This window comes from Meriones unguiculatus, chromosome 6, assembly GCF_030254825.1.
Source record: "Meriones unguiculatus strain TT.TT164.6M chromosome 6, Bangor_MerUng_6.1, whole genome shotgun sequence".
NCBI classification, from domain to species: Eukaryota; Metazoa; Chordata; class Mammalia; order Rodentia; family Muridae; genus Meriones; species Meriones unguiculatus.
Window position 1 is genome coordinate 89527596 of NC_083354.1, and position 27691 is coordinate 89555286.

At 38.5% G+C, this 27691-nt stretch overlaps 1 long non-coding RNA gene across 1 annotated transcript in view; it reads left to right on the forward strand.

Annotated features, from left to right (window-relative positions):
- Window positions 1-2864, forward strand: part of LOC132654548 (uncharacterized) — an 86991-nt gene extending 84127 nt beyond the window's left edge. Inside the window, exon 3 of the long non-coding RNA XR_009592176.1 lies at window positions 2778-2864. This is a non-coding gene — a long non-coding RNA (uncharacterized LOC132654548). The remainder of the gene's footprint in view (window positions 1-2777) is intronic.
- Window positions 2865-27691: the final 24827 nt, after the last annotated feature.

The window sequence follows — 27691 nt, forward strand, 5'->3', positions numbered from 1 at the left end:
TTAAATAGCTAATAATTTCAAAACTGTCTAAAAATCAAAAGTAAAATGAAATCAATGTAGAAAGTTAAAAATATTCTAAATCAAATGCAAATAGAAACACACGCTAAATTTATTGTTAAGAACCAAGCCTGTACTAGCTATGAACATCATTAAGTACTCATATGAGAGACACTAAAGGCTCCTAATTAGTACATTAATTATCCACTTTGATAAATAGAAAACAAATTTTAAAAGAAAATTAAATTCAAGAAGGAGCAGCAGAAGAAACTATGTAACTCCAGATGGAAATTAATAAAATATAAGGGAAATAGTGGAAGAATATCTGAATCCAGCAATAAAACAAACAAGCAAACAAAGAGCACACAGTAACAAATGACCCCACAATTAAGAGGAATTCATCGCGCGAGTTTAAAGTCACCGCAATATCTAAAATCAGTGTCTTCTTGTAGATGGACAGAAGGATAATGACTTGGTCGTCTTAATAAACGCAGGGAAATAGCCATTGACAAACTAAACCTATTGATGAAAATTATTACACAGAATTCCTTTCTGTTTTTTTTTTTCAGAATTTGTAAGTGGATAAAAGAAAAAAAAATAGGATACTTAATGGTAATTACTGAGCAATTCCCACTTGAATTTGGGAACATGAAAATGGTGTCCCTTCTCACCAATAGCATTCAAAAAATGTGCTGATATTTATTAGAGAAATGCAAATCAAAACTAGAATCTGACCCACCTTACATCCAATATAATGACTACTACAGAGAGAAAGGGAGGAAGGAGATAAAAAAAGAAAGCCTTGGTGAGTTGACAGAGATTTGGAGACACTGTAACTCACACAGTTAGTTGGTAAGAATGAAAACAGTGCCTCTGTGTTAAATAAAGTATGTCTGTATAATTCAGCAATTCTCATCTTGGATATTTATGTAATGAAATTGAAAGCAGGACCTCAAAGAGAAATTTATGCAATAGTAGTCCTGCAGCCTTATTTACAAGCGTCCAATATTTTAAGTTGTGATGAAACATATCTTGGAACTATCTTAAAGAATTTATTTTTTTACTTACATTTTTATTTTTATATATTAATTATGGTTTATTCATTTTGTATCCCAGATGTATCCCCTCTCTCATTCCCTCCAAATCCCACCTACCCTCCCTCATCTCCTCCCATACCCCTCTCCAAGTCCACTGATAGGGGAGGTCCTCCTCCCCTTCCATATGACCCTAGCCTACCAGGTCCCATCAGGACTGGTTGCATTGTCATCAAGACTGGCCTGGAAAGGCTGCTCCACTCTCAGGGGGAGGTGATCAAAGAGCTAGCCACTGAGTTCACATCAGAGACAGTCCCTGTTCCCCTAACTAAGGAACCCACTTGGATACTGAGCTGCCATGGCCTACATCTGAGCAGGGGTTCTAGGTTATATCCATGAATGGTCCTCAGTTGGAGTATCAGTCTCAGAGAAGACCCCTGTGACCAGATTTTTTGGTTCTGTTGCTCTTCTTGTGGAGCTCCTGTACTCTTCAGGTCTTACTGTCTTCCCCTACTTTCCTAAGATTTGCTGCACTCTGCCCAAAGTTTGGTTATGAGTCTCAGCCTTTGCTTTGATACACTGCTGGGTAGAGTCTTTCAGAGGCCTTGTGTGATAGGCTCCTGCCCTGTTTCCTGTTTTCTCCTTCTTCCAATGTCCATCGACTTTGAATTTCTGAGTTAAGATTGATCCTCTTACCCAGGGTCCTCCCTTTTGCTTAGCTTCTTCAGGTGTACAGATTTTAGTATGTTTATCCTATATTACAAGAAGATTCTGAATCCTATTGGTCTGTTTGAAAGTTGTTGGCTTACATTGCTCAAGTCTTCTGTTTTCTTATTAACCAACAGTCTAGTTAATCAAATAGTACACATATTACAAGCAGGTACAGGTATTGTCCTGTCACTAATTTGCATATTTCATCCTTCATTTCCATTAGTATCAAATCCCTTACTCTGAAAGTTTTTGCTGGATACACATGCTTGTGTTTTCCTAAAAGAATGATACTCCTCATCATAAAAGATATATATATATATATATCTTTATGTAAAAGATATATATATATTTATATAAAAGATATATATTTATATAAAAGATATATAAAATATATATATATATATATATATATATATATATTGGCTTAGGTAAATTTTGTTTTGTCCTGAGAATAATTTATGTGGCGTTTGCAGAGCCTTTCCAAATCTCGCTTGACCTTGTATAGTCAATTAAAAACAAAACAAAACAACAACAACAAAAGTGCCCTTTTTAATCACAAGGTATATAATTGGATCTCTTTTTATATTCATTTTGGCAATTTGCCTTTCCAGTGAAGTATATAGTCTATTTACCTTCAATCTAATTTCTGATAAAGCAAAATTTACCTTTGGCACTTTTCTGCATTTCTTATTATTTTAGTCTATTTTGATCCTCTCTTTACCCATTAATGTCTTCATTATTAATTATCATCATCATCATTGTTAGGTATTACATGTATATGTTTGTTTTTGTTGCTGGGAGGGCTTGGAAGAAGGAATTGAAAAAAGAAATGTTGTAATTAAAATATAAAATTAACAACAAAGGACATTCACCATGATGATAGTGAATGTATTAAAATGAAGGCACACGTCATCTAAAATTATATTTATAGCAAATTTTATTTGTTTATATAATTACGCTATTTCTGGTGTTCATTTTTTTATGTTATTATGTCATTACTTAAAAACTAATGTTAATTGTCGAGCTATATTTTAGGTAATTGGACTGGAGAATTCGATACTACGATGGAGCAGCTGAGAGTGGCCATTGTCACAGTAAATTCTACCGGAGTGGACGCAGGACTAGCCACAGGATTATCACCATGGATTGCTGCAGCCATGAATCATCTGAAGGAATGGGCGGGCATGGGAGCGTTAGCAGGCCTTCTGGTGTTGGTCTCCTTGGTTTGCCTGTGGTATATATGCAAGATTAGAGTCTCACAACAGTGTGATGCAGCCATGATCATTCAGGCCTTTACAGCCATTGAAGCAGGACATTCTCCCCAGGCATGGTTGGATACCATAAAAAGCTAAAATGATACGCTCAGGATGCGAGGCTAAGCACTGCACTCAGGGTCAGCTGCTTTGGACCCAGAGAAGAGCATGTCTGATTGCATGCGGGTTGATGCCCCAGGTCCCGCCTCTGAGAAAAAGGTATCGGACGGGTCTGATGCTCTTTGGGTGGATGACACCTAAATGAACATCTGTACAAAGTCCCAATTTATTTCTAATATCAGAGATCAGACCTCTACTCTTGCCTGATGCGTCTAAAACAAAAAGGGGGAAGGAACTGTAGAGAGCTGCGGAATGCTATGCCTTAAAGATGGAGCTGGTTTCCGCCTTCCACCTTCCCGATGGTGAGTGCTCTCTGTCACGAACAACTCCACATTTGGCTAAGGCCGAGGATCTGGCTTGCTTCCATGTATGTGGACCTATCTGCATTGCCCCCGTGGCACGCCTGGGTTGGCTACCCAGAGGCTATTTAAGCTGTGGGCTGGCTTTCCCCGGGGTCCGAGGATTGTTCAATGTTCCTGAATAAACTGCATTGAAAAAAAAAACAAACAAACAAACAAAAAAAAAAACTAATGTTAGCCTAAGGATAACCTATAATCCTTCATGTAGAGTTTGTCTGTTAGAAAGTAAAGAATTTATGGAAACACACATGTCCTTCATATATATAAAATTTAGGAATGGTTGATTTTTCTTTTATTTTTCAATATGCTTTTTCTGAGTTACAGAATTCTTGATTGATGTTCTTAGTTTTTCAACATTTTAAATGATCTGTTTTTTTTTATTATTCATGATTCCCAAGAAGACATTTTATTTACAAAGATCCCTGACATGTGATGAATTGCATAGCTTTTGCTGCTTTCTAGAGTCTGTCTTTGTTTCTGATTTTGATCCGTTTAACTGTGATATTATAATGTTATAAATCTCTTTATCTTTTTAAGTTTTATTCAGTTACAACCTGTTGATGTATACATATACACATGCATACATACATACATACATATATGAGAGTTTGGGAGGGTGAAAGGAGGAAATGATACAATTATATTAATCTCAAAAATAAAAACAAAGAAAAATATAAAGCAAAATATAGTGAAGAAACAAACAATAAAATCAAATGCTTTCTTCTTCTTTTCTAAGTTCCCTCTAGATCTCCTGGGTATCTGTCTTCTTTGTTTATGGTAAAAAGTTATTCTAATATTTATATGCAGTCATAAAAGTACAGCACAGTATATCCTAGAGCTGAATTTTCAGGCAGTAAATGAGCTGCTCCAATAATTAATCTTTTGACTAAACAAATTCTGTTTTTATATAGATATAGAAACATTTATTTGTTAGTATAGGATAATTTTGAGACACTTATAAAGGAATTGAAGGAATGAGAACATTTCATTCATCATGATTCTCCTGGGCTGCAACTTAGGAAGGATCACTGGAGAGATAGATGGGTTACTGGTCCTGGCTGGCCAGAGCTCTGGCTTTGCTTCCTGGTAACTTATTGAATAAGCATCTTTAAGAATAACTTTAAGAATAACTTTAAACTAGGCATCATTGCCCTAGAAAGGGGTACAGCAGCTGTCTCTGACATGAACTCAGTGGCTGGCTCTTTGACCACCCCCCCCCACACTGATGGGGGGTGCAGCCTTGCCACGCCACAGAGGAAGATGATGCAGCTAGTCCTGATGAGACTTGATAGGCTAGGGTGAGAGGGAAGGGGAGGAGGACCTCCTCTATTAGTGGACTAGGGAAAGTGCACAGGAGGAGAAGAGGAAGGGGTGTTGGGACTGGGTGGAGACAAGGGAGGGGACTCTAGAGGAGATACAAAGTGAATAAATTGTAATAAATAAATAAAGAAAATAAAAAATAACTTTCAACGCCCTAGGAGAGAGCCAGTACTTGATACTATTAATGATACTCTGTTTTGTTTGTAGACCAGAGACTAGCATAACTTTTCTTAGAGGCTTCAACCAGCAGCTGATGAAAAGAGATGCAGAGACCCACAGCCAAACAATAGGCAGAGCTTAGGGAGTCTTGTGAAAGGGTGTGTGTGTGTGTGTATGTGTGTGTGTGTGTGTGTGTGTGTGTGTGTGTGTGCAGAAGGATTGAAAGCAGGAGGGGTCAAGGACATCATAAGAAGATCTACAGAGTAAACTAACCTAGGCTCCTGGGCTAGGTTACAGAGGCTGAACCATTAACTGAAGAGCCTTCATAGGCTGGACATAGGCCCCCTACACATATGTGGCAAATGTGCAGCTTGTCATCATGTGGGTTTCCTAACACTCGCAGCAGGGATTGTTTCTGACTCTTGCCTTCCTTTGGATTCCTTTCTCTCAGCTGGGCTGCCTTGTCTGGCCTCAGTGCGAGAGGATGTGCTTAGTCCTGGTGTGACTTGATGTGCCAGGGTAGGTTGATACCCATGTCTGGCCTCCCCTTTTCTGATGAGAAGGGGACAGAGGACTAGAGAAGGAGGAAGGGGAGAAGGTAAGATTGGAAGGAGAGGAGGGAGTGGCTGTGATCAGGATGTGGCCATGACAACAGAGTTGGTGAATCAGTGAATGCTTCAGCAAAACCTCACTGAGATCCAAAAGACTGTTACCCACAGAGACCTTAAATGTGTAAGCATAATGAATAAGACTCAAGAATTGTGAGAAAAGTAGACAATGACCAACAAGAAAAGCTTTTCTTCTGACTTGGGGAAATGATGGTCATGCAGAAAAAAAATTAAATTAAATTAAATTATAGAAACACAGTCAAGTATTCTGGCTCATAGAAGTTGGTAATCCTAGACCTTCAGGAACTGAGTCAGGGGTACTGTGAGGTCAAGGTCAGCCTGGGCTATTAGAAAGACAATGTGTCAGGAAGAAAAAAAGAAAGAGAATGGAGAAAGAGAGAGGACACGGAGGACAGAAGAGAAAGAGAAAGGAAGGAAGGAAGGAGGGAAGGAGGAAAGGAGGGAAGGAAAAGAAAATCGAGACAGTCATCCATGAAGCAAGACTGAGCTCCGTGTCTACATCCTTTGGCTGAGGCATTTGGTGCCCAGCAGCCTCCCGGATGTTCCCCTGAAATGCTGCTGAGGGTGAGTGTATGTTCTTCTTAGCTAAACAATTTTGGAAACCATAACCTGCTCCGCACAGAGTGTAATGTTTTTGCAGATATACTCCCAGCGTCAGAACAAGACATGCGGTCACATTGTGGTATAGCTTGATTATACTTGGCACCTAGAAATGGTGCTCAGAACATCATGGTTGCAACATCTAGTACAAGTTCAGCCCACACAAAACAGATGCATCATCTCCTTTTGTAAGTTCAAATTGGTCAACCAGAAAAAAAAATCTGAAAGCAATGTATGTTGGTAGAATTTCTTTTCTTTTTTTAAATTAATTAACTTTATATCCTCATCTGAGACCCTCCCTCCCCTCCTCCTAATCCCACACTACCTCCCTCTACCACTACCCCTCCCCCCATTTCTTAGGTAAGGTCCCATCTACCCATCACAGCTCAACAAGTCATATCAGGACTGAGCACATCCTATTCCCTTGCGGCCTGGCAAGGCAGCCCAGGGGGAAGGATAGTGATCAATAGGCAGGGAACAGAGTCCATGTCAGAGACAGCCCCTGCTCCCCTTACTATGGATCCTCCATTAAGCGTGTGCTGCCCATCAGGTACATTGTTGTGAGGGCCTAGGTCCAGTCTATGCATTGTCCTTAAGTGCATAGGTTTGGGATTAGAAAGTGTGAGTCTTAAATCACTCTTCCCACCTGCTTTCTGCTTAGTCTTTAACTCTCTCCTGAAGGTTCTTCAACTGTTAAATGGTATTAATAAAATTTACACTGTTTTTTTCAGTGATCAGAAGTTTTTTCTTTTTCTTTGTTTAAAATCAATTACAGTTTATTCACTTTGTATCCCAGCTGTAGCCCCCTTTCTTATTCTCTCCCAATCTTACCATCCCTCCCTCATCTCCTCCTATGCGCCTCTAAAAGTGAACTGATAGGGGAGGTCCTCCTCCACTTCCATCTGACCCTAGCCTATCAAGTCTCATCAGTTGATCAATCCTCATTCAGAAACACAAATGGGATGGACATCGGAAGAGGGAGAAAACAGGGAACAGGACAGGAGCATACCACAGAGGGCCTTTGAAAGACTCCCCTAGCAGGGTATCGAAGCTGAGAACTAGCCAAACTTTGGAGAGTGAAAGGAATCTTATGAAAGAAAGGGATGATAGAAAGATCTGGAAGGGACAGGAGCTCTGCAAGGATAGCTATAGAACCAAGAAATCTGGGGCCAGGGGTCTTTTCTGAGACCAATACTCCAACCAAGGACCATGCATGGAGATAACCTAGAACCCCTACACAGCTATAGCCTATGGCAGCTCAGTGCCCAAGTGCGTTACCCTAGTAAGGGGAACAGGAATGTCTCTGACATGAACTCATTGGTTGTCTCTTTGATCACCTCCCTCTAATGGGGGAGCAGCCTTACCAGGCCACATTGATCAGAAGTTTAATGACAGTTTCTTTCCTGGGTTGTCATTTTTATTAGGATTAATATCTTAGTCTTATGTCTAGTATACACTAATTTTCAACAAGTAATAGTGTCTTGCCATTATTATCTTTATTTTTATATTCATTAGTTTTAATGGATAAAATACAGGTTGTCAAATGGACCACATCAACGAGGTACTGTGTGAGCACACCAATTTTTATATCAATTAATAAAAACACATCAATTCTTTGTATATAATTGCTACTTTCCTGCATCAGACTTAATGTATGCCTAACCGGAATTCTACACAGTGTAATGATTTATATTATCTGAGAAACTTCTAGAGCTTATATAATATGACTGTTAGGGCTGAGCTTTGCTTCAGGAATCAGCAGCTTAAACAATGCTGCCACTTGTTTATATATATACAAATGTGTGGGTGGTAAGGACATTTTCAATAGCTTAGTGGTCCCACTCTTCCTGTATTTTCACTTTCCCTATTTAGTGGAATTGTCCTGTCTTTGTTCGAGAGCATGGGCTCTGAGCATCAATCCTCTCCATAGAAGCACTCTAGAAAACAAAGCAATGAAAGCAAAAATAGGGAAATCTTTCTCTCTCTCTCTCTCTCTCTCTCTCTCTCTCTCTGTCTGTCTCTGTCTCTGTCTCTCATGTGTGTATCTCTCTCTCTCTCTGTGTATTGCCCATGTGGAGACCAGAGGTCAGTGGTCAGTGTAGGTTATTTTCTTTTAAGGTTTTCACTGAATCTGGGTCTCACTATCTCTATCAAGTGAGGTGGCCAGTAAGCCACCATGATGTGCTTTTCTCTAATCTCATCTGGAGTTACAGACACATACTTCAGTGCCTGGCTTTTACTTAGGCGGTGGGAATGCAAACTCAGGTGCTCGAGTTTGTCCATCAAACAGTCCAGGAAAATGTTCTTCCCAAGGTCCTAACCATCGGGCAGACTTTCTCTTGAATTTAGTTTCCCATAATTGAGTTTTGTATTCAGTTGACATGAATCTCTGGGGTAAAGAGAATAAGATTGCTAAATATTCTCTGGGGTTATTATGTCACCACACAATCTACACCGGGCTTCTCCTAAGAAGAAAATTCTTTTTGAATTGTCACAATGAGTGATGGCTGGAAGCTAATGATGAACCCTTTCCTGGAAAGAATCACATTCTCTGTAGCAAGGGTGTCAAGAGACTTTTCTTGGGCATCGAGTAGCATAAAGAAAGCCCCCAAAGGCCAGTTTATTTGATTCATTTTCTGACCTACAGACAGCAGGAGGCTGTACTCAGACCAGGAAGATCCTTTACTTAAGATGAAGAACCCAATGCTCCATTTTACTTTTCCTACCTGCCTCCCCCCTCCCTCCACATACATGTATTATGACCTCTCTCTATGACTCATTCTCAGGCAACTTGCTGGTATAGTGCCTAAGTATTAGATGGTGATTTTATGTATTTTAGTTGTAGAAAACGATGCTCAGAGCATCAAGGTTTTAACAAGGATTAGTGCAGGTCCCTAGCCCCATTAGAGGAGTATCTTCGTGCAGTGATTAATGCAGGAACTCACAACTGGTCACAGTTCAGAGGACATATATGGAGTGCCCATTTGTAAATGAGACATCTGTATCACCCCCAGATCCATACTCAGGGGCCATCTCTGAATAGAGAAGGTGGAAAGATTGTAAGATCCAGAAAGAAAGTGTCTTGAGGATCTGGCAGAATGGCTGTTCTCATGGACTCACACCAGCCATGGTTGTCTTCCTAACACTCGCACAAGATGAAGCCAGTAGACATTCTAGCATGTGGCAGACAGGGAGCTACTTGTGCACACCCCAAACTTTTAAGCTAAGGAAGGTTGATGATTTCTGGAGAAGAGAAAGCCAGTTTACTGGCTTTGAAGTGTGGCCTCTGGTATGTTGACTGTGCTCCAACAGATCACTGAACACTCTGAGTTTATGGGCAGCACTGCATGTGTTAAAGAAGAGAGTGTGCAAAGGTGGAGCATGGTGTAGGAAGAGGAGATATTGGTGGAGTCAGGGGGAGAAGTGAGAGATTAATGTGGTAAAAATATTTTGCTCTTAAAGAATAAAATAACTGCATTAAAAATGAAATAAAACACTTATTCTCAAAAGGATTTAATTCTGAGGAACCAGCCAGTTCTAATCGAAGTCACGTACCCTCCTCCTTGGACAGTAGCCAGTCCCAACCGAGGTCCATCAGTGGAGGGGTCTGGAGTCTACTGGCAGCCCATCCCAGATGCCCTGATCTATTCTGATTGGGCCGGGTTGATATTTGAATAAGCTGGGGGTAGAGTTAGTGTCTATCTGTTTGGTGAATCTGGTGCCATGACAGTTGAAAGTTGAGTTGAAAGAATTCCTGGGAAAGCCCCAACCTGAGGACAACGAATCAGCTTACAGGTTAAGTTGACCAAGAGCTATGCTTATAAATACATGGCCTTGTTGTTCCCAAAGTAAAGTGCAGCAGGCCCTAACCAATCAAATTAAAGGTCAATGCATGAGTAAAAGCCAAGCATTGATGAGTCAACAAAGTCCCCATTATCTAGGGAAAGTCACTAAACCCTCAGCCAATCTCTCCACTGGTACCCTTATGTCATTCCTGACCAATTAGTTTAAGAGTTACCACACAAAGCCCCTAACTGTCTATGAAAACCCTGTGTATTCACTTCTGGGTCTCCATTTTGCCTTAATGGTGATCCCAACACGCTGGTAACTTCTGCAGAATAAACACTCATTGCTTTTGCATGCTCCTTGAGCCTGGTGTCCTCCTTCAGTGATTCTCGGACCCTAACAATTTTTACCAAGCCTCTACCTTCCACCATTAACTCCTTTGATCAATCTGGTATCTCAGAATGAGAAACCTGTTCTTCACAGAACAGAATATACATTTTTGTCTGGTCCCTGGGCATGCTGTGTGTGGTACGCACGGTTTCCACATCTGCCCTTCACATGGTGTTTCCTTCGGATGGATCCCGGTCGTGTTCTCTGCTGCTGTGTTCATGAAACGGTGAGAGACATTCGCTGGAGTCTGCCTCTGCCTTTGAGTCCCCATGTTTATCTTTCCATTTTGTCTTTCACTTCAGAATTCTGGCAAAGGGTAGGAGTTGGCAAAGTCCTCTATTCGGTGTTTATTCTGAGATTTGAGAAGGATGTGTGCCCAATCACATTTGCCAATGGTAGTGAGAGCTGATTGGTTATAGACAGGGGCCAATATCAGATTGACGGGAGGCATCGAGGAGCTGGCGCTAAGGAATGAAGAAGTCTGATGACCTGGACTGGACTTTGCGGCTCTGTGGGAAGTTGAAAACCCAGGAGATTTTTGCTCTTGATGAACTATCAACCCCTGAACACTCCCCCTCCCAACACATTCAGGAAACTTCATTTTAATTTTATTTTTAAATTAAAGAGCAGTGGAAATTTCTTACTTATTTCTTTAAGAATCTGGAATTGTTCCACAAAAAATTATGCTCAGTAATCTGTACTTCTTCTAGAGTTCCTGGGGTCTTCTATAGTCTGATTGGGGTCACTCACCACGGATGCCATGTTTGTTCATGCTTTAAAGACCTCCAATCCCATTGGCCCCTCACTTTGAATTTTCAAGAGCTATCTAATGTGATAGGTAGGTATCAATAAATGCTGTTCTTACAGAAAACCAAGGCAAACTATTGAAGTATATATATATATTTTTCTATCAGCTCCCTTCCCAATTGTTAATTTTCTTTTGATTTGTAATATTTTACATTACCTAGGTCAGAGAGAGATTCAATCTTTTTTAAAATTTTTATTTTTATTTGTTACAATTTCTTTACTTTGTATTCCAGCTGTAGCCGCCTCCCTAGTCCTCTCCCAATTCCACCCTCCCTCCCTCTTCTTCCATGCCCTTCCCCTAGTCCACTGATAGGGGTGGTCCTCCTCCCCTTCCATCTGACCCAAGCCTATCAAGTCTCATCAGGACTGGCTGCATTGTCTTCCTCTGTGGCCTGGAAAGGCTGCCCCCTCTCCTTAATCCTAAAACTTCAATCCTAATGTCCCTTATTTATTCTATCATTCAAATATTCCATTCTCCAAGCATAGCAGACAATTCTTTCTAAGGAACAGCAGAAGTATATTAAACTTAACATAGTACAACACAGTATTAATATTAAATAGTAATATTAACCAGAAATATTAAACTACTAAAATAAATATTGATATTAAAAATGAAAAATAATCTATGCAAACAATTTTTTTAAAATAGTCTTATTTTTCTAAATCTTAATTGTTTAAAATAATGCTCTGAAAGTAATGTCTAATCATGCAGTATTTTAAATGCCATACATTGTTAATAGAAAATTTAAAAGAAAGGAAAAGAGAAAAAAAAGGGCTAGATCAAATTGTACAGTTTCTTACATTTACTTCATAGGATTTTTACATTTTTTGGTTACACCTTGAAGAAGTTAATATGGCCACAGTAGAAATGCCAACATCTCATAGAAAGCAACACATATACATAACTAAAAACATTTATTCAATAAAGTAATTTGGAATTTTCATTAGATTTAGACTACTGTAGAAGCAAATGTAGGCAATGAGGTCATTCTGTCTAGACAATCTCTATTTAATTTTCTTACCCCAAATCAAACAAATTACTTATCTATGGATCTAGGTTCAGTCTACACTATCCAATACGGTTAGCTGCACCTGGCTGTTTTGACTCCCACGTGAACACATAGTATAGCTTCTTGTTCCTTGTCATGATGACCTTCTAGAAGTCAACATCTTCGTTATCTAGAAATTGGATTTACTTCTGATTATGCAACTTTAGCCAATGAGCAGGCAATTTTCGTTTTACATCTTTGTTAATATACTGTGTTACTTTTCTCAAATAACTATAACTGAATAAACTGTATGTATATATAACTTTATATTTTATATATGTATATTTGCATATGCATATCAAATTTTAAATATGATGAAGGTTTGAATTGCAATAAATATACTTAATATATGATAAGCATGTTTGATGTAGATATTTTAAAACCATGAAATAATATAAAATTCAACTTTAAAAACAATACTTCAATGGATTATTATTAATGCTCAGATTTTATTAATTATGAAGATAGTTGTGTATCTTAATGACTATAATTTATTTACACTTACTATGTGTTGAAAACTAATGGTTCTTGCTGTTCTTGGGAATTATTGACAGTTTGCTTCTGAAATGTTTTACCAAAGCCAAGAATTTAATATGTTTCTCTTTGTAGGGAATAATTAAAGTGATTTTTTTTTCCACACAGGAGGTTACTGGTAGTAATTTGTGCAACTCTTAATTTTGTAAAAAAGATTTCCTAAAAGTTCTTTGAAAGTGATGTCAGAAAGCAGGGTTGTCTCAGCACTGATTCTTTTTCAGCCTGATTTTGGGGTTCATGTTTCTGTTGCTCCAAATCCATTGATGCCTTGTTTGCTGTTTGAGCCTTGCTCGTCAAGAGGTTTTTCTAATAATTTTCGTTTAGTTGTTTTTTTTTTTTTTTCCTAACATGATGATCTAAAGCAAATTATCTTTTTCAGAGATGCAAAACAATTTCTCTCCATGCCAGTTCGTGCTGCCGAGAAATACAACCGGATCTCAGTTCCTCGTGACTTTTGACAGGCGCCGTGTTTTGCCCACTCAGCGAAAGCATAGACAGATGCTGCACTTTATTTATTTCTGTTGGCACTGGCTTTTCTGGTGGAAAGGAGGAAAGGATCATATTCAGCCACGTCTGAATTACCTACCCTTTCAGGTCTGTGCAGACTCTCCAAGCGTTTGCTTACCACCTTTGGATGGCAGTGACAATTTTGGCAAGTTTTTATATCTATAAAATGGGTATAATTATAACAGAAATGAAAATATACTCACTGTTTCTCCTAATTATGGTATATTTAATATTTCCCCCAAACTTTTTTTTGTAATGGAATAAAAGGCTTAAAGAAATTAAGTACAAGTCTATTTCATTTTATATACAATTTTACACTTAAATAACTATGTAACTCTTTTAAAGCTTACGTACAAACTCAAATATTGATGAGAAGATTAATATAGTAGTTTGTTGGACTGTCGCCTAAACTGGATTTTATAGTACCTGAAGCAAATATACTTTTATTTCAAATGTTAGGAAATGATCCTCTACTAAGTAACAATTTAATTTGTGTGAATCCATCAAATTGAAATGATTCTCCATTTATTTTCTTAGCAAGAAATTTGTTGATTGAAGGCAACCCTTTTGTTTATTTTCAATGATAAGATACAGGCAACAGTAAAATGCCCTGAATCAAAAAAGAACACCTCACTTATTTATTCCAAAAGAGGGCAGCACAAGTCTGGTTTATAAACATCTGATGTGCATTTATATCCTTTGATTAGTGATTTCTTTTTCTGAGTAACTCGTTACTATTTTAATATCATACATTCTTTTCCACTGCTAAAGTATAAAAAGAAAATACATATCTAACAAATAACAAGACACTTGTGAAAATGTTTAGAAAAAAGTAAAAAAAAATTCTTATAAAGCAGAAAATGTAAAATTGGAAAAGGATAAAAAGCTTTCAATGTTATGATTTTCTTTGTTACATAGTAATAAAATTCAGTGACAACTGAAATAAACACTTTCATTTCATTTTCTCTATTTTCATATCATTAAAATAATCACTGAACACATAGCCTCCTTATACATAAAAAAATCATCACTACGTGATGAAACAGCTCTGTTTTTTTTTTTTAATCAGGGTGAATACAATTTGTAGCAAATTTTTATCTTGTGAAAAAGGAGAAAAAGAAAACTTTTTAAGTGAGAAGCTGGATCTGAATTGAGCCCAGTTCTGTGAGCCTGGTGTGAAGATTTCCTGTCTGTGGGTTCCTGAGCCTCTGCACTTTTCTGAGCTTCCTCCAAGCAAATCCAGACCTGAACAGACACCCAAAGAGGAAGCGGCAGGTACTTTTCAAAATTTCCCTTGCACATGCTATGCTTCAAACTCTTGTCCTTTAGGTACTTGAAGAGTTGTCCTCCCAGGCTTCAGTGGAACAGCCAATATTAAATATATGCATGGGGTGACATAGCTTGTGAGTCGGATTTGAAATGAATGAGAAGTGGAAAGACGAAAAGCTGCAGAATATCTGAAAATGTCAAGTGCTTCGAGGTTTTGAGGTGTGGCATGAATTTTATTGTCACTGGCTCTTAGGTGGAAAATGGGTAGAAATACTGGATTATAAACTACCTATAAGGGCAGGTCCCATGCCCGGTGGTAGACGTCCAACATGGAACAAACTAAATGGTACTTCTGAAGTTTTGTTTTGTTTTCACCTTAGGGTCTTTTGCTATCTCATGGGTTCCAGTTTTGTGTTTGTGAGAATGTGCATATGTCTGCATTTATACATGTATTTCTTTTCTTTTATTTCTCTGGCTATTCTTCTGTTTGTTTTTTTTTATTTTAACTTCTTTTACTTTATTAGACACTTTTTTTTCTAATGAGAGAGAAAAAGGAAGAACATTGATTTGGGTGGATGGGAAAGTGAGGGGGGTCTCAGAGGAGTTGGGGAAAGGAAACTAACCACAATACATTGTATTAAAAATTTATATTCAATAATTTTAAAAGACAGGTTATACAGAAGCATACGGTCTTCACGAAAATGGTCTTTTATACAGATATCATTTATAATGCTAAGAAAACAATCCAATTGCCTTATATTAAGACAAATTATTGCTCTCAATTTTAATTTAAATTTCTATAACTTTTTAGACTCACGCCCTCTGTCTTTTATAGCAATATCTTGAGTATGGTGCCCGATGACAAACAATTCTAGATTGCACACTTTATGCAGTAAATATGGCATATAAAGCTATGCCTGTTCCTAGCACGCTTAAAGAGCCTTTGCTACTGTTAGTGCTTTAAAGCCATCATTTTTTTTTTTTTATTGAAACATAAAAATTTCCTTCCATCCGTCATTATCGTTGTCAGTTGTACATTCCAACCACAGGAGAGGGGGAGGCAGGACGGTTGGGGCAGCAGACTCTTCCTGCTTCTTCCAGAGGCAGAAGTACAGGCGATACAGACATCTACTGAGCTCCAGTCATGTTCAGCACATTGTTCGGACTCTTATCACTTAATCCAAAGAGGAGTGAAACTTAAATTCAATAGGAGAGTAACTCTTTGTTAGGTGCTTAAAGCTGTATCTCATTTATTGTCATGGTTTTCAACATACTTTCTTAAGAAAGACTAAAAATGTAGCATATTCCTTGAAGGGTTCATCATCCTGTAAGCTACATTTTAAGACACACCCAGCAGTGTAGATTGAAAAACTGGGCATCAGTCAGGGGATTTCTGATGTCAATAGCCTAAGACACACTGAGAGTGTTTTGTAGTATGAGTAGAAGAACAACATACTCTTTTAGGGATATTCAAACAAAAAAACTGTGTTTGCTAATTCTGATACCCAGGTATTTATACAGCTAAGCCCAGCATCTTTGGCTATGACACAGGCTGAGTTTCAGTTTAGTTGTGTGGCTAGAACTTAGTGCTTATGCTAAGATTCTCGTTTACCACTCTTCTGGTTTGAATAGAATCGGTTAGAATTAGATTTGAACGCTTGGTCACCAGGACGTGGCACCATTAGGAGTTGCTGTGGTCTTGGTGGAGTAGGTATGGTCTTGTTGGGGAAAGTATGTCGCTGGGGCTGGGGCTTTGGGGTTTTAAATACTCAGGACAGGCCCAGTGTGTCTCTCTTGCTGTTGCCTATCAATCTGGATGTAGAGCTCCATGGCACCATGTTTCCCTCCATGCCGCCATACTTCCTGCCATGGTGACAATGGACTAAACCTTGGAAGTTGCTAGCCAGTCCCAGTTAAATGTTTTTCTTTATTAGTGTTGCTGTGGTTAGGCTGTCTTCCCAGCAATAGAACACTGGCTGAGATAACTATACTCCAGACCTTAATACATTGTCAGATGCAGTAAAAATGCGTGTGGAGATCAACCCTATGAACTAAGTGTTATTCTTAACTTCTTTTCCTTTAACAAGAAGGAATCCTGAAGTCCTGGTTAAGAACTTTGTTCTGTGACATAGAAAATCTACAAAAGATGCTGTTAACTTGACTCGGGGATTCATTGTTTTTCCTATGCCTCCCATTTTCTCTTTATCTCTATTTTTTTTTTTTCAGAAGTTTAATCTTCCCTCCTTAGTCTTCTGTTCTTACAGTCTGTGTGAAGAATCTCACCTTATTTTTGGCTATAACTAAGCAGGGAAAATAGGTTTTGAACCTTTGTTTAAACTTCGTACCCTAATTTCAAGCATAACAACGTCTCAAAGATCTCTGAAGACTTCTCAGCCTCAACAAGTCACAAAATAATTTATTTTCCCCCTATTCTCTTCTCCTAGTCCACTGACTAAAGAGCGAGGTGGGACTGGGAGGTGATAAGGAAGGGGGGGGGCTACAGCCAGGACACAAAGTGAATAAATTGTAATAAATAATAAAAAATAAAAAATAATTTATTTTCTTCACAGCCATCAATACTCTTCTCCCATGTTCCCTACCTTAAATGTTTCCCACTTAACAATCTGTTAAGTAACAAAGTGACTGAGGCTATTAATTCCTCTCAACAATCGTTTTTGTTTGATTATCAACTCTCTCTTTTTCTCTTTTTGAGAGAGCTATTTTATTTTATTTTTATTTTTTATTTTTTTTATCCCAGGCTAGTCTCAAATTCACTTTGTAGCTGAGAACTGAATCTAACTTCTGGTTCCTCCAACTGTCAAAATATGTTATTTGCGTAAAAAGCAAATATTTAAATGAATTTTAACAAAGACACAAGCGCTGGTTTGAATGGATGTTCCCCATAAATCTTTGACATTTGACTACTCCCTCCACAGCTAGTGTGTCTTAAAGGAAGGATGAGAATATGAATGTGCCCTCACTGGAGAGGTGTGCCACTGGGGGGATGAATTTGAAGTGTCAAAAGCCTCCATCCCCAGTGTCTCTGTCTTCTGATTTCTTGCAGAGAAATCAGAAGTTCTGAGCTGTTCCTGTCGTCATAGACTCTACTAACTCTCTGGGAATCAAAAGGACAATTAGATATATTTTAAAAATGAGTAGTCTTGGCCATAGTATTTCACCACAGCAAGAGAAGAGTAACTAAGATAACACAAATGTCCAAAGCATGCTTATTAAATATCATTTTTTTTCTAGACTGGTTGCATTATCTTCCTCTGTGGCCTGGCAAGGCTCCACCTCCAGGGGGAGGTGATCAGAGAGCCTGCCACTGAGTTCATGCCAGAAAAGGTCCCTGCTCTTCTTACTAGGGAACCCACTTGGAGACTGAGTCTATAGGCTACAGCTAAGCAGGGGTTTTAGGTCTTCTCAATAAATTGTCCTTGGTTGGGGTATCATTCTCTTTAGGGGTCCCAGGGCCCAGCTTTTATGGCTCTGTTGGTCTCCTTTTGGAGGTCCTGTTCCCTCCAGGTCTTTCTATCTCTCCCTTTTTTCATTAGATTCTCTGTACTCTGCTCAAAATTTGGCTCTGAGTCTCAGCCTCTTTTTCAGTACCTCTATCAATAGAGTCTTTCAGAGGCTGTCTGTGGTAGGCTCCTGTCCTGTTCCCTGACTTCTCCTGCTTCCTGATGGGACCTGATAGGGTAGGGTCAAATAGAAGAGGAGGAGGGCCTTCCCTATCAGTGGACTAAGGGAGGGGAAGGGGGGAGAAAAATGAGGGAGGGTGGGACTGGGAGGAGAGGAAGAAGGGGTCACAGTCGGGATACAAATTGAATAAATTATAATAAATGATAATAAAAAAAGACTGAAAAAATTCTAGATAACAATATAACACATAACAATAGTAATTTAGTAATTGAAAAGATATAAAAATAATGAAAAGCACACTGTCACCATGTCAGTACAGAATGTCATCCTTCCAGGACACAAAAGACCTTCCTTCTGTGATGAGTTCTGTCTCCTCACAGGTCCCTGGCTCTCACCAATGCTCCTTTTCATCTGTCTCTTAGTTCCATATACTTCCTTGTGTCTGGATCTTGGTTCATGACATTTCCTTCCTTTGCTTTGCTCTTGTTTTCCTGGAAAAGCAATTCATCCTAAAATTTCATGGCTTCTCTCCCTCACATATTTAGGGAAATTTTGCATGGTTTACCTAATTGTTGATTCCCTACCTGCTACTGCAAAAAATGTTTTTATATGTTTAACAATTTACAGAGGAAAATCATAAACATTTTGTTTGATGACATTTGTCATATGCTGTTTTGATTCGAGAAACACTATTTATGTTACCAGCTTTTTTAAAAAATGGGGTCTGTCAAATTTTATAAAAAATTTGCAGGTAAAATTAGAATTGCAAAAACTTTATTATTTTGTTTCCTCACCATTTTGTTAAAAGAACATTTATATTAAAAAGAAAAGTGTCTCGTGTTTGAAAAGATTTGTCTTCTTCAAACACACTTATATGATAATGCTTTGTCTAATACTTTACTCTTTGTGATAGAAGATTGAGTGAGGTTATTCATTGGACCCATGTAAACGGTGAGGGAAAGAAGTTATGAGCAAGCAATCCATATTGTTCATGAAGCTTGGACTTTTTGAATCTGGCTTAGTTTTCTAATAGTAGTTGCTGAAGTGCAGATAAATTCATTTCCATCCCTAAGTAAATGCTTTACTCATCATTACAGAAAGCCCCACTGTTGAACATCTACGAAATTTCATGATTTCGTCGAGTATTGCCTTTAACCCCAACGTATTCTCTGGTCTCTTACGTATGGTGGACTCTATTTTTTCCTTAAGACATTTAAAATTTACGAACATCACCAAACATACTGTTTCCTTCTTTGCCTACTTTAATCCATACCCCTGAAAATAGAGGAGTTATGATAAACAGAAATGGGAAGTTCTTCATACATTGTAGATTAAGATTTCTGACAGATTAAAGCTTTTAATCGTTGTATGGAGAAAACACTCATCAAGAATCCTTTCATCCAGAGGGGAAAAGAAAAGCAGGCCCCTCTCGGACACAGTGTCTTGTAAGATTTTGCTGTACGACTTCTGGTGCTTTTTATTCCCGTTTGATATTTTCTTTGATTAAATATGAGGACGTGTACACACCAGTTCTTACCGAGGCTAATCAGGTCTTTGGATGCTCCTTGCAGAGGGACTCTCGAACGTTCACAGAGGCGTCTTGTCAGCAGTTTTCTATGCTCCCTAAAAGATCAGTGTCTAATGGGATTAAGCTGAGTAATCAAATAACAGACTGAGACCTGGGTACACAGTGTGCTGTTTGTGGAGTACTTCCTTGATGAATATAAACGACAACCGTCTTTGGTTAGGGATAGAAGTCACTGCTATTCCCCAGGACATTTCTGCTAAGTCAGCACCTTGCCTTGAACTTGAGACTCAGCCGGAGGAGGTGGATGAATAGGAGACTTTGCTTTACTGGAAGAGAAAATATCGCATGCTGTTTTCAGCAACAGCAGATTTGGAGATAATGAAAGGAAGGAAAAAACAAAAAACAAAAAAACCCAACAACAACAAAAACCAAACAATGCCCAGGGTGAACTCTGGGCCAACACTTTGGGTATAATTTACAGTCTCTTGTTTCACTTGTGCTGCAAAACTTGTCTGTTTTTTTTTTTTTTCCTTCTCCAAATGGGATCTGTGCTAGTCATGTTGGTGTCTACTACATTGAGCTGTTATTCTGTCTTTGCAAAGAGTTACTGTGATTACCTTTTTGTGCATGTGAAAACGATCATTTATGTACTGTTGTTTTACTCTTATAATGTAGATTTGAAGTTATTTGATCACGAGTCAAAAAAGTCCATCAATTCATCCCATGATGTTACTGTGTATTTTTTTATTTGCATGTGCTTACATATGCATTTACAACATGCAATAGCTTTAGAATGTACTTTTGCTTTCTTTTTTTCACTAGACCCAAATATTAATTTTATTTTATTTTATTTTTTTTCATTTGGAAAGGAGGTTGAGGTAGGGTCTCATTCTGTACTCCAGGCTGGCCTGAACCTCGTTTTATATCATAGTTTTGTCTAGGAGTTCTAACAGTCTGCCTGCTTCAGCTTTCTACGTGCAGAAATTCTATCACCACGCTCATTTTAAATCTTGTTATTTTTAATGGCAATAGTTTTTGTTCCTTTTCTAGTATCGAGAATCAGACTCAGGGCTTTTCTCCTGCTAGGAAAGGGTCGTAGCATTTAGATGGGCTTCTGCCCCTCATACCCCTTTTCATGTCTTAGTCATGTTTATTACTGGCTATATCATTTCTGGTTTACCTGATCTGGTTGTTGTTGTTGTTGCAACCACACAGCCTCTGAAAAGGCTGGTTTCATTGGCATTAGCATATGCGGAAGCTTGCTTTCGGATGATATGGGAACAGAGATAAAGGCTTTCTTAGGCTTCCCCACATCCTTGAGTAACGTTTCACTTCCTTCTAACACTCTTGGTCCTCATCCTTACCTACACTACAACGCTGTAGTGTCCTTCCCTCTTTCCGCAAACACACATGTAGTCTCCTTCTGTCTTTCCACAGAGGCGCATGGCAGCTCATTATTGTTTTTAAAAACTATTAACTCAAAGAATGGGCCTTGTAGAAACTTGTAAAAGAGGAAGATAGGTGGGCTTGTCACTCTGTGAGGGAGTGTGTTTAGGCTCTTAGCAGGGTCTCCCAATCAGGAACAAAGTGAAAAGAATAAAAAGAAGAGAAAAACAAGAAACAACAACAAAAAAGTGGAAGAGTGGTATTCTAATGATTTCTATATATAGTGTAACTTTAGTAGCCAAACTGTTGAAGACTGAGACTTAGAAAAAATTTTTTTTGTGTGTGTGCGTATAACTGTACTACTTTCTTAAAGTGTAGTAAAAATCCTAGTTCCTGCAGTTGTACAAACTTGACCTTCAAAGGGTGCTGGAGCCAGTTTGTGATCACGTTCATCTTCCTGCAGATTCTCTATACAAACTTACTGCAGATTTTTACAGGTTTAATAAAAAGTACATAATTCAAGTTAATATGGTATATATCATACATAGTGTGCAATATAAACATGAAATAAAAGATTATCTAGCACAAAAAACCCATAAAATTCGTAGTGTGAGCATTTTATGTTCTTTAAGAGGTACTTACGAATGGTATAGTTTCATAAATGGGATTCATCTTTCATTAAGAATTTCAGTAGCTCAGTTGATTGTTGGTTCATTATAAACATCATCCCTGAAATATAAACAGGTTTGACAAGCCTCTCTATATTTTTACTAACCAAAATGTTGATTCTTGATATACTTCTTATCCATTTGTGTGCTTTGAGACAGAACCTTCTTTTTAAAAATTTAATAAAAATCTGCTGCACTGAGTGAACCATGTTTGTTTGACAACTTGTGAACCAGCCACACATTTAACAGCTATAATAAAACAAACATTTTTAAGGTTATTTAGCAACCCTCCAGAGCACTGCTTAGGAGAGTTTCTTTATTGTATTTACAACTCCAAATAATTTTAAATTATTACTGTAGTTAATACATGGCAAACAGAAGCACTCTTCGAAATATCAGTATGTCATTTCACTTGCAATGTAATTATTGTCAAAAGAAAAGTTTAAAAGACAAAAGAAATATTATTATTATATATATGGAGAGTTTATAAATTCCTATTTAAAAAAAACCGTCTCTTTAATATGGATATACTTCCATAGCTAATTTTCTGACTTTGGTGGTTTGAGTAAGGATGGCCCCCATAGCTCACATATTTGAATGCTAAACTACCAGGAAGTGGAAATATTTGAAAAGTTTAGACGGCTTAGAGGGTGTAGCCTTCCTGGAAAAACGGTGTCACTGGAGGTGAGGTTTTAAAAGCCCACACCAGGCCCATGTTCTCTCTCTTTTCCTGCTGTGTGCAGATCACTCTGTGGAATTCTCAGCTACCTTAGCACCTTGTCTGCCTGAATGTTACCATGCTCCCACCACGATGAAGGACCGAGTGCCTGAGACTCTAAGCAAGCTCCAAATTAAACGCTTTCTCTTATAAGAGTTGTGTTGTCTTTAAGTTTCTCTTCGTTCAGTTTGATGTTGGCTATAGGCTTGCTGTATATCGCCTTTACTATGTTTAGATATGTGCCTTGTATCCCTGATCTCTCCAATACTTTAAACATGAATGGATGTTGGATTTTGTCAAATGCTTTTTCAGCATCTAGGGAGATTATCATGTGGTTTTTTTCTTTCAGTTTGTTAATATGGTGGATCAGATTGATGGATTTCCGTATATTGAACCACCCCTGCATGCCTCGGATGAAGCCTACTTGGTCATGGTGGATAATATCTTTGATGTGTTCTTGGATTCGGTTTGCAAGTATTTTATTAAGTATTTTTGCATCAATGTTCATAAGGGAGATTCCCGGAAATTCTCTTTCTTTGTTGAGTCTTTGTGAGGTTTAGGTACCAAGGTGACTGTGGCTTCATAGAATGAGTTTGGTAATGTTCCTTCTGTTTCTATTTTGTGGAATAGTTTGAAGAGAATTGGTGTTAGCTCTTCTTTGAAGGTCTGGTAAAATTCTGTGCTGAAGCCATCTGGTCCTGGGCTTTTTTTGGATGGGAGACTTTTGATGACCGCTTCTATTTCTTTGGGGGATATAGGACTATTTAGTTGATTTATCTGGTCCTGATTCAGCTTTGGTAAGTCAAATCCTCCAAGTGGGTTACCTAGTAATGGGAAGAGGGACTGCCTCTGACATAATCTGATTGGCCTGCTCTTTGATCACCTCCCCCTGAGGGGGGAACAGCCTTACCAGGCCACAGTAGAGGACAATGCAGCCACTTTTGATGAGAACTGATAGACTAAGATCAGAAAGGAGAGAAGAACCTCCCCTATTAATGGACTTGGGGAGGGGCATGCATGCAGAAACAGGAGGGAGGGTGGGATCGGGAGGGGAAGAGGGAGGGGCTTATGGGGGGATACAAAATGAATAAAGTGTAATTAATAATAAAAAAAAAAGAGTTGTGTTGTCATGGTGTCTCTTCACAGCAATAGAACAGTGAGGAAGATCCTGGCATATTAAGATCATTGTAATTAGTTTCTGAAACCCAACAAATACATAGTTAAAGAAACAAAGCGTCTTTTCAGTAGCTTTGCTTACACATCTCCCTATAGGCCCTCTCAGTACCCTCGGTCAGATGATAGTAGAATGTCCCCATGAGCGATTCAAAGCTAGAGTCATACTTAGTTAAAGTCATTGATCAATTGCCATCAGAGAAATTTTCCGCGAGTAGATCTAAGCAAATACAAAGGCCCACAACTGAAAAATGGGCAGAGAGTGAGATAACTTGGAACAGTCTGCCCTAAAAGCATTGTTCATCAGTCTTGCCCCACCCCAACCCCCAGAGCTCAGGGAACTCTGTGGAAGAGGAAACAAACAAAAAAAATTGTAAGAGCCAGTAGGAATGGAATATATCAAGGAAACGAGGCCCTCTAGCTAAAACAGGACTAACACAGTATGAGCTCACAGAGACTGTGGCAGCATGCACAGGTCCAAAGCCAGATGGGGTCTCTGTATTGCAAGGGGAGGTACACACATACAACCATGCCTAATATAGAATATATCTCCAGCTGATACCCACTTGCTAACAAAATTAGTTTCCTTCAAAAGAGTCTCACTGGGTGCACCAACCACACTTAGGGTAGGCTCCAAGCTAGCAGTAGATGGCCACCACCAAACAAACTCAATGATATTTTGAAAGGTTTTTGTTTTACCGTGCTTTGGGAATTTTTTTAACCTTACATATATATATATATATTGTGACCTGACTTTGTTTTAATGGGTTTTCTCTGTGTACAAATGTGAGTGTTTTCAGCATCTCTATGTATTTCTCATCATAAGGGATGTAAATCAAACTTTACACTTCAATTTCTTACTTTTGGAGATCTTAATGTCTTGCCTTGAAGAAGTCCAACCAGCCACAATGAGAGGTGCACATAATGGATCAGTGATGTGCTTTGCCAACATAACACCATGCTTCTAGCCATGTGAACATAGTATTATAAAACTGGATCTTCTAGACCCAGTTGAGTGACCCCAGATGATGCCATAAATAGCAAGAAAGAGTCGTTCTTTTCAAGCTCAACCTATATTTCAAAATTGTAAGCAAATGAGTGATTATGTTATTTCAGTCGTAGAGAGTTTGGTCACCCTGTTATGAAACAACAGATAACAGAAACCATGGAGATGATCTTGCAGAAAATGGTTAGAAAATGCAGCTTTTTACAATTCACATTAAGAATCCCGCTTTGCAAAGGAAAGTCCTGACAATGTCAGGTGATATGATTTGCAATTTGAAACTGTTATGATTGCATAGTGCTTAACAGATTGAAAATGTCATTTAGGGGTATGCAGACAGATTTATGAAGATGAGTTATCAAGATGCTGTGTTTTTCCGGTGAAAGGTGATGCAGGATTGAGCATAGAAAGTTGATATAACAAGTCAGTGTGTGTTCTATCATTATGTCCACTCGATCTACAGTAAAACAGTGAATCATAATTCTATTGAAAATGTAGGTAAATCAAAAAATAACTTGTTTTAGTTACTGACCATTTTGGGTTTGGTCTGATTTTCCCTTTCATTTCTGTAAAGAGTCATTGTCATTGACTCTTGACAAGGAAGCCAGGAGAATCAGAAAGCATTCTTTGAGGCAATATTTTTTTTTTTTTTTTTGCCATTTAGCATCCAGTGTATCCTACAATATCTGAATTCTTTGTGAAGGGCAGGAACAAAGAAGAAAAAAAAAACAGCATCTATTCTGGAAGAGGTAGAGGCCCAGTTTCTTACATATCTTGGTTTATCCAAGGTGGCTTAATTCAGACTCACGAATGGGTGGGATGTGTGCTTTGTTGTGGGTGAGTAGCTTTTGATAGCAACGCATAATTGAGCCTGTAAACGTCATGCTGGGACTTTAGGAGAAAAGGAGATACCAAGTTTTATGTAGTCCTAGATATCTAATTTTCATCTGTTATCTCCATATTTCCTTAAAATATGACCATTCAGGCCTTTACAGCCATTGAAGCAGGACACTCTCCCCAAGCATGGCTGGCTACCATAAAAAGCCAAAATGTTACGCTCAGGATGCGAGGCTAAGCTCTGCACTCAGGGTCAGCCGCTTTGGACCCAGAGAAGAGCATGTCTGGTTGCATGCGGGTTGATGCCCCAGGTCCCACCTCTGAGAAAAAGGTATCGGTCGGGTCTGATGCTCTTTGGGTGGATGACACCTAAATGAACATCAGTACAAAGTCCCAATTTATTTCTAATATCAGAGATCAGACCTCTACTCTTGCCTGATGCGTCTAAAACAAAAAGGGGGAACTGTAGAGAGCTGCGTGATGCTGCGCCTTAAAGATGGAGCTGGTTTCCGCCTTCCACCTTCCCGATGGTGAGTGCTCTCTGTCACGAACGACTCCACATTTGGCTAAGGCTGAGGATCTGGCTTGCTTCCATGTATGTGGACCTATCTGCATTGCCCACGTGGCATGCTGGGGTTGGCTACCCAGAGGCTATTTAAGCTGTGGGCTGGCTTTCCCCAGGGTCAGATGATTGTTCAAGGTTCCTGAATAAACTGCATTGAAAAAAAAAAAAAAAGAAATACACAGAATCATCCATCAAGTAGTTACTGAATTTGTTACTATTTGCAAAGGCTAAGTACCTACTGAACTTGTTACATTTCTCAAAGAGCTGTGCTTATGTGTGTGTGCTGTATGTATGTGCTTTGTGTGCAAGTGTGTATGTTCTCTGTGTGTTTGTAAGTGTGTGAGATCATGAAAGCATGTGCTCTGTCTATATTAGTATCTTTCTTTTTGACCTTTGTGTATTTATAATTTGGAGAGAGGAGTGCAATATTTAAGTTGAAATTTTAAATGAGGTATTATATAAGACAGGTGTGTAAAGAAAACCAGTTCAAATAATTTTAATGTTTGGGTTTATCCAAAGCCTCAATATCCTTTTCAAAAACATTTTAAATATTATTGCTAGCAGAGAGACTTCACAATTTTCCATCTCTAATAGATAAGTATCTTTGATGTTCAAAAGTCCTGGAAAATACCATTTGCTCTGAGCCCCATTAATCTGTTGCTTAGTGAAAGAGCCTTAGACCGAACACCTGGATACTAGCCTACCTGGGTCTGCTGCTGGGTATTGGATGCATTAGTCAATTCCTAATCTCTTGCCCCTCCGCTCTTGTTTGTTTGTTTCCCGAACCTTGTAACCATCTGGCTTCGTTATCATTCAGCATCATGCAGTAGATTAAGGGAGATGGCAGTGAGTTTGAAGGGCTTTTAAAGGTAAACGCTCTGCAGGACTGCTTCAGATGATTTGTGTTCCCTTTAACTGCTATCGTGTGAGGAATCTTCTACATAATATACAAGTATTTATAAAATAGATGCATATGCATTTGTCCAAGTAATAATGTTAAAGATCAGGTTGAAGCGGTTTTGCTTTGCAAGAATAATGAGGTGACTTACAAAACAATCGTGTTTTCCTTTGGGTTGAAGTTTAGAATAGAAGAACCAGGTTGGAACTCGGATGGATAGGCTCAACAGAGCTGGGATGTGCCTGTGTGTCTTTGTTCTAATGGTATCACTGAGAACAACATTTTACCATGAGGGAATTTCTAGCTATTAATTTAATGTGGCAGAATCTCAATACTACGGAAACTGAGGTGTTTTTTTTTTTTTTTTTTTTGTTTTTTGTTTTTGTTTTGTATAGGGTAGCATCTGGTGGTGCTGATGACATAGGGACCTTTATTTTTTTTTCTTTTTCCCAGAGCTGAGGACAGGAACTCAGGGCCTTGCACTACCACTGAGCTAAATCCCCGACCCCGGGACTTTTTCTTAAGCTCCTGAGCAAGTTCACCAGTGAGCAGCACTGTGGATTAACTAGTGTGTGTTCTTCTTTCCTAGTCAGCACTCGGAAGTGTTCTCAGCAAGGTGGAGTTAGCTACTTTTCCTATATCAGTTAGGCACTGTCAATTTATACCTCATCATTATGGACTAAAACTCATTCTTTACCTTTTCTTTTCTTTTTTTTTTTGTAATCTTATTTATTTATTTATTTATATTT